Genomic DNA, 6,396 nt, shown 5'->3' on the forward strand with positions numbered 1-6,396 from the left:
TTTAGAACAAGTCACAGAAAAGTACCCCATAGAGAGTAAACACTTACAATTAAAAAACCCTGCATTGAGCCATCCTAGAAATTTACTCCCCCACCATGGCACCGGTCCATTGCTATGAAACAATAAAAAATTTAAGTAGACAATGTAACCTTTTAATCAAAACAAGCTAACCTTTAACCAGGTTAAAATAGGTCTTGACATATTGCCTCACCTGTAAAATAATAGGAAAAGAAAGTCTAAACTCAGAAAACTGCAAACACAATGTCTGCGGTTTAAGCCAATATCTTGCTGCTATTGAAATCTTGTATAAATGTTCCTAAGAAAATCAGAATGTGTACTTTCGCTTTGCTTCCCTGAACCTGTAACTTTACCTAAAATGTAAGCCATGACACAACCATGATCCTGTGATACCTGTTTTTTTTGCCAAGAATAAGGGTATAAAATCAGTTAAGCAAAAATAAATCTAAGCAACTCTTCTCAGAGGAAAATTCTCTAAGCTGTCTCTTGGTGTTCTTCTCGTGCCGACGACCCTCCACACCTTCAAGCCCGTTCCCTCTGCTGCAGCTGGACCGCGGCACAGGGGAAAAAGTGTGGTATCTGTCTACTAATGGAAATTAATTTGTATTCTTTTTGCCATTGGCAAAAAACTTCTGCAATAGGCTTTTGAAGTAACTTAAGTGCACAACAGATCTCAATGTTGTATGTGCGCTCTATTGCCATGGTCAGGTGTCACCTGCTCGCCTTGGACTATGACCCTTGTGAATTGGACTGGCCTGGAAATATTCAGCACATTCGAAAAATCTGGAAGAGGATCTTCACATTTAGGACTGAAGGTATAGGTTTTATCAACTATCAGTAGTATGATTTAATTATTATCTCTGTGTGGCATACTCCTTTTGTTCTTTTGTCTGTTATATTGCTAATGAATGCAATATCTGTCCTATGTCAATGTAGTCTGCTGTGCATTAGTGGATTTTACAGACCCAGGGCCTGGGCTTTGTTCCCTCATCCATTTTTTTAGTAGATGAAACAATTTATTTGGTAATATGGATGGCATATGGACCTATATAGGGAATGATCTAATCATTACTTGCTGTGTAATTCTGCCCATTAGTAACACATATGCCAAGAATTTGATATAAGTTCTATTTAGTTGCAGTACATGTTTCCATGTAATTCAATCAACAAAAAAGATGTACACAACATCAAGCTTTTTCCCTTTTACTTTCTTTCTTTTTTCAAGAACAGCTCAATGATTTGGTGGTAGGTTAGCACAATACAGAGAACCTAAGAGGGAAAGTACAAAATGGCATGTAGCACCAATTGCAGTACTAATCACATATGGTTACAACTAAGGATAAATTAATTTTTGCATAACTCACTTTTATTTAGACTACAAATAAAGCCACTAACTTGAATTTGCTGTATATAAACAATACATACACAATGTTATGCAAAATATTCTTCATAAGTAACACTCCATGTTAAAATATTGGAAACTGAATAACTGTGCTGATTTGTATTTTGAGTTAATAGAACAAGAAGAAAACAACATTCAACTGATGAGGTTTATACTAATAATAAAGCCCTTAAAGTTAACAATGTCTCTCTCTTCCCTTATACTTAACATAGGCTACACAATGTCCTGAGAGGGTTCTTAATGAGAAAAATGTTCATCACAGCTTTAAGACCTTACTTTGGAAGGAACTAATGAGAAAGCAAATTGGAAGGTGAGACTTCATCTTTGTTTTCAATTAAGTGGTCTTAGTTTTTCTTCTTATGGAAAATTTTTAAATCAGTTTATTATAAATATATCTAAACCATTAATTTTTGCAGTTTTCAGAAAAAGCCCAGCACTTTGTTTAAACAAAGTCTATGAAAAAAGGTTTTTAGAGACCATCTAATGTTAAGTCATGACATCATCTATTCAAGTCCTTGGCATAATCCTCTCGTAAGAGCACAACATGCATATATATGCCACTAATGATCTTTAACAGAAGTTAGTTTCAAACTGGGAGATTTCTGCCACAGCCATACATTCTTTAACATCTTGTTTATTAACAAAAATCAGCAATCCAGCTTTTCTTAGTTCCGCATGCACTAACATTTTATACAGTTCTCTAGTTACAGAAATCCTTTCTCTGTCTGTACTGTCCACAATTATTACAAACTCAGTGTTAATATAGTAAGTGTTTCAGGAAAAATGAAGAGATTCTTGGTCATCAATATCCCACATTAGGAAACATGTAATATTAATGACTATCTCTTCTACATTATTTCCTATAGTAAGGGATGTATGTACAACTCCATTAGTAGAAAATTGGTAAAGGATGGTAGTTTTCCCTATATTATTCAGCCCAACAATGATGACTTTGTGCTCCTGGTGATTGAACAGTCTCCATATCCTGGTGAAGAGAATTCCCATTCTTTGGAAGCAGACCCCCCTCCAGACCCCCCTCCAGTACAGGCTTCCTGGACTCCATGGCTCAGGTTGAAGGAGAAGAGAGAAAGTCAGAGTATCCACCACTGCTGCTGTTGCTTCCCCACTTGCTGCCAGCCTGCTTCCTGTGAACCTGAGAAAGGCTCAAGCCCAGGCCAGTCTGTCTCATATGAGGGGCCGCAACTCTATAGCCACAGCTTTTGCTTGGCTCACTGAAACTGCTGCCACATTTACTGCAATAATTCTTGCAGGCCACCATTCAACTTCAGTTCCTCTCCAGTGGCTGTGGTCCACTCTTCCATTCTGAGAAAAAGTCACTACGCATAGCTGCCTACATGATGGAGACAGATGTTAAAGGTCAAAGAATGTAAAACTCCCTTTCCCTGCTCTCATCAGAGTCTACTGAAACCCCCATTGTAAGCAAATTGTGTGGAAAATATGTGGGACTCTGTTAAACTTTATAAGCCACCATCTTGGCACATCCCTTTTCTTTTCTCTCTTGGTCTTGGGGCAGAGTGCTAGCTTTCATTTCCCAACGAGCTGCCATTGGAAAGTATATTCCTTCTACCCATAAGCCCTTAATTAAAACTTATGGCTGATCTTATGTCTGGCATGTTCTTTGGTCTGTAGGATGTGCTAGGTTGGAACATCCCCTTTCACCAATTTATAACGGTTAATGTCACCAGTGATGAGACTTACTAACATCATGTACTTCCTGACAATGAAGCACTGAAAAGGGAACAGATATTACCTCTCTTGTATCTTTGCCAAAAATACATAACCTGAATTTTATCATTTGTAAACCTTAGACAGAACCAAAAGTAGGAATTTTGAAAAAAATAACAAGCCTTTTATCCTCAAACATGTTGAGGTAAAGAAAGACAAAGAAAGACTGAGAAATTGTTCCAGATTAAAGATAACCAAAGAGACATGACAATTAGCATACTATGTAACACAAGATCATATCTTGTGGCAGAAAATAGAAATTGGTTGGGCAAATTGGCAAAATTTTAACAAGTTCTGGAGATTAGAGTATTACATCAATGTTAATATCCTGATTTTGTTCATTGTGATATGATTGCATAATATGTTAACTAATGGGAATCTGAGGGAATGTTACATAAGAATCATTTTACTACTTTGTGCAACTCCGAAATTATTTCAAAATCAAAAGTTAAAAAATAAAATAAAAATAATACCTGTTTCACCAAACTTTCTTTAGAGTCAATAGCAGTGACTGAATTTAAGTTGCTAAATCCCAAGCCACCTTGAGTATTTCATTATTATGATATCTTCAATTTTTATTATCCAGATTTTGCTGATATTTAAATTAACAGAATACTTTCTTGCACTTAATATTTCAGGAAACAAGGTGAAAAAAAACACATCAACACCATTAGGGAAGATTTATATAGGATGTTAAGGTCCAGATCATATCATTATCTTGTACTCACAATATGTCTTTCTATTTCAATTCACAAAGTTAAAGAGCAATTTAAAGTCAAAGCACAGCAAGACTAGTAATCAATTAGAAAGCTTTTCAATGAAAAGCTTCTGCAACATTTAAAAATAAAAGTTGAAAAAATTTGCAAGGTAATCACCTTCCTTATGCTCTAATAGAAAATGAAAAAAACCAAGAATCTATTTTTTTCTGTTAAGAGATCCTGCTATTTGTAGCATTACCACCCAGACAGGGCAATCTATAATAATAGTTATCATTTACTGGGCAGATACTATGATCCAGTCACTGTGATATGTGTTTTACATTGATGTTCATGCTGGTAATCAGAATCTTATGAGATGGGTAGTATTATGATTCCTATTTTGCAGATGATATAACCAAGTTTCAGAGATTTTTAATAACTCACCCAAATTTTGTATTTAGTAAAGTCCTTTCTTTATGAACTAATGTCCACAAGTTTTCCACTACCTCACACTGACAAAGCTAAGATGAAAACAGCTGAGTAATGATTAAAAAGCATTAATTAATTCTTATATTTGAAACATCTGTTATGCAACATTAAGACAGTACATAGATACTTGATACTATTTTCTACTTTCTGTCAAGGGTTTTTGACACATTCTAGTATTTATAACCAAAGATGATGCAAATATTTTGGAAAGTGCAGTGTGAATCACTAATTGCAATTCATAATAGAATCATATTATCCAACATTTATTGCATCAAATTAAAGGACTGAGTTCTCAAATGATCTTCCTTTGTTTGCAGGAAAGTAAGCCTTTCAGGTTAGTTCATATTGGGCTTTGTATAACCAAGCAGGTAAAATTACATGCGAAGAGGAGATTTGGGGGAGCATAGCCTTGTGACAGGTTATTGGATACACTGATTTACTCTTTTCTGTATAGGAAAAATGGCAAATATTCTTAGGTCCCCATGCATTTTGTTTGCATGTGAAATAAAAAGAAAATGAGAGACCAAATGAGCAGAAGCATTCACATAGATAAAAAGTGAAATTTCTTTGGTGGAGTTCCTTTACTGTTTTTGTAGTTTGGCAGATGTCAACATCTTAAAATATCATATCACTCAAACTGTTGAAAGAAAGAAACACTTTGATTCCCCCCTTGAGACTGAGGCTGAAACTGGAACCTTTGTAGTCTCAGCTCCGTTTCACATAACCCACCTTCTTTATATTCTAGTTGGCAGAAACAAGCCATTCCTAAGTAGTTAAATAAGTTTTGTCATTATAAAACTTGCTTCCAAAAGGAAATATAAGTAAAACAAATCTCCAGCATGTTATTCTCTTTATTATTATTCTTAACAAACTAAACATCACATTTTTGCATTATTAATAATGTAAATTAGATTTGTTTGTGTCCCACATTAGACTTTAAATAGAAGTAAATATTTAATGACTATATCAGAAAAATCATATCTTACACCATAGAAATTGTATTCTCTAGCTATAAGAAATTAATGTGGGAAATCTTTCATGCATTGTAACTTTTGTTTATTTAACCTTTCTCAACTTTTCTGCACTATCAATGGATTAATTTGCAAGTATCCATTAAACAGTAATATATTCCCATATTCTTTCTCCAACAATCTTTCGAGCTGCCAATAGCATTATACATTACATACTTAAAATTATTCAACATAAGCAAATATATATACATATTTGTATAACATGTGGACTTTTAATTTTATATGATTTTAAAATCTGAATATTAAAGCATTATTTAGAATACAATTCAGGCATTTATCTATTGAAATTAGTTTTTGATATTTAGTTTACAGTATTCACTTACCTACTAAAGATGCAAAGCAATTCATGGTTCTGTGAACATAATCAGTATTCTTCAGTGGTGGTATTTTCAATTTATCAACTGGGTAAAAACTAACTATAGGATGAAGTCCATTCCTGCTACAGATGGTCATTAGATATATGGATCTACAGACACTATGGGACTCAAAGTTGAGATAGCAAAGAATATAATATAACCTTTTTTTGCAGAATGTAAACTAGAAGATTACATGGAGATTAGATTGTAGATTTCCATCACTGCTTACAACTTCAGAAAAGATGCAATTTTTGTGCATAAGCAATATAGAATTAGACAAGCTTTTCCAAATACATTTGAAAAATTAGTAGTCAACTGCAATTACTGTATGTCTAGGTCACACATGTAGCTAGTTGTCCATTATTGCCAAACATGATTAACTATGTTGTGAATTCAATGGGCAAGAATTCCCTGGCTATTTATAATGAGCATATTCTGTTTAGACACAGTAAATGATTCACATACTTATAGGGGATGGCACAAGATCACATAGACCATACAATCTGAGGGAGTTATTAAAAAGGGGGAAATGCATGGAAATGTTTCATATATTGAAGCTTTGTTTACATAGATAATTTAGTCAGAATCATCTCTTTTGGTTTAGATTTTCCCAGAATTTTTCTCCAACTTCACTTTTCACTTGGAATGGCATGAGG

The 6,396-nt window shown here is 34.2% G+C and overlaps 1 pseudogene; it reads right to left on the reverse strand.

The window, feature by feature from the left end:
• Positions 1-1,911: 1,911 nt before the first annotated feature.
• On the reverse strand, positions 1,912-2,425 carry LOC143671055 (ADP-ribosylation factor-like protein 5A pseudogene; annotated as a pseudogene).
• Positions 2,426-6,396: the final 3,971 nt, after the last annotated feature.

This window comes from Tamandua tetradactyla, chromosome X (assembly GCF_023851605.1).
Source record: "Tamandua tetradactyla isolate mTamTet1 chromosome X, mTamTet1.pri, whole genome shotgun sequence".
Classification (NCBI taxonomy): domain Eukaryota; kingdom Metazoa; phylum Chordata; class Mammalia; order Pilosa; family Myrmecophagidae; genus Tamandua; species Tamandua tetradactyla.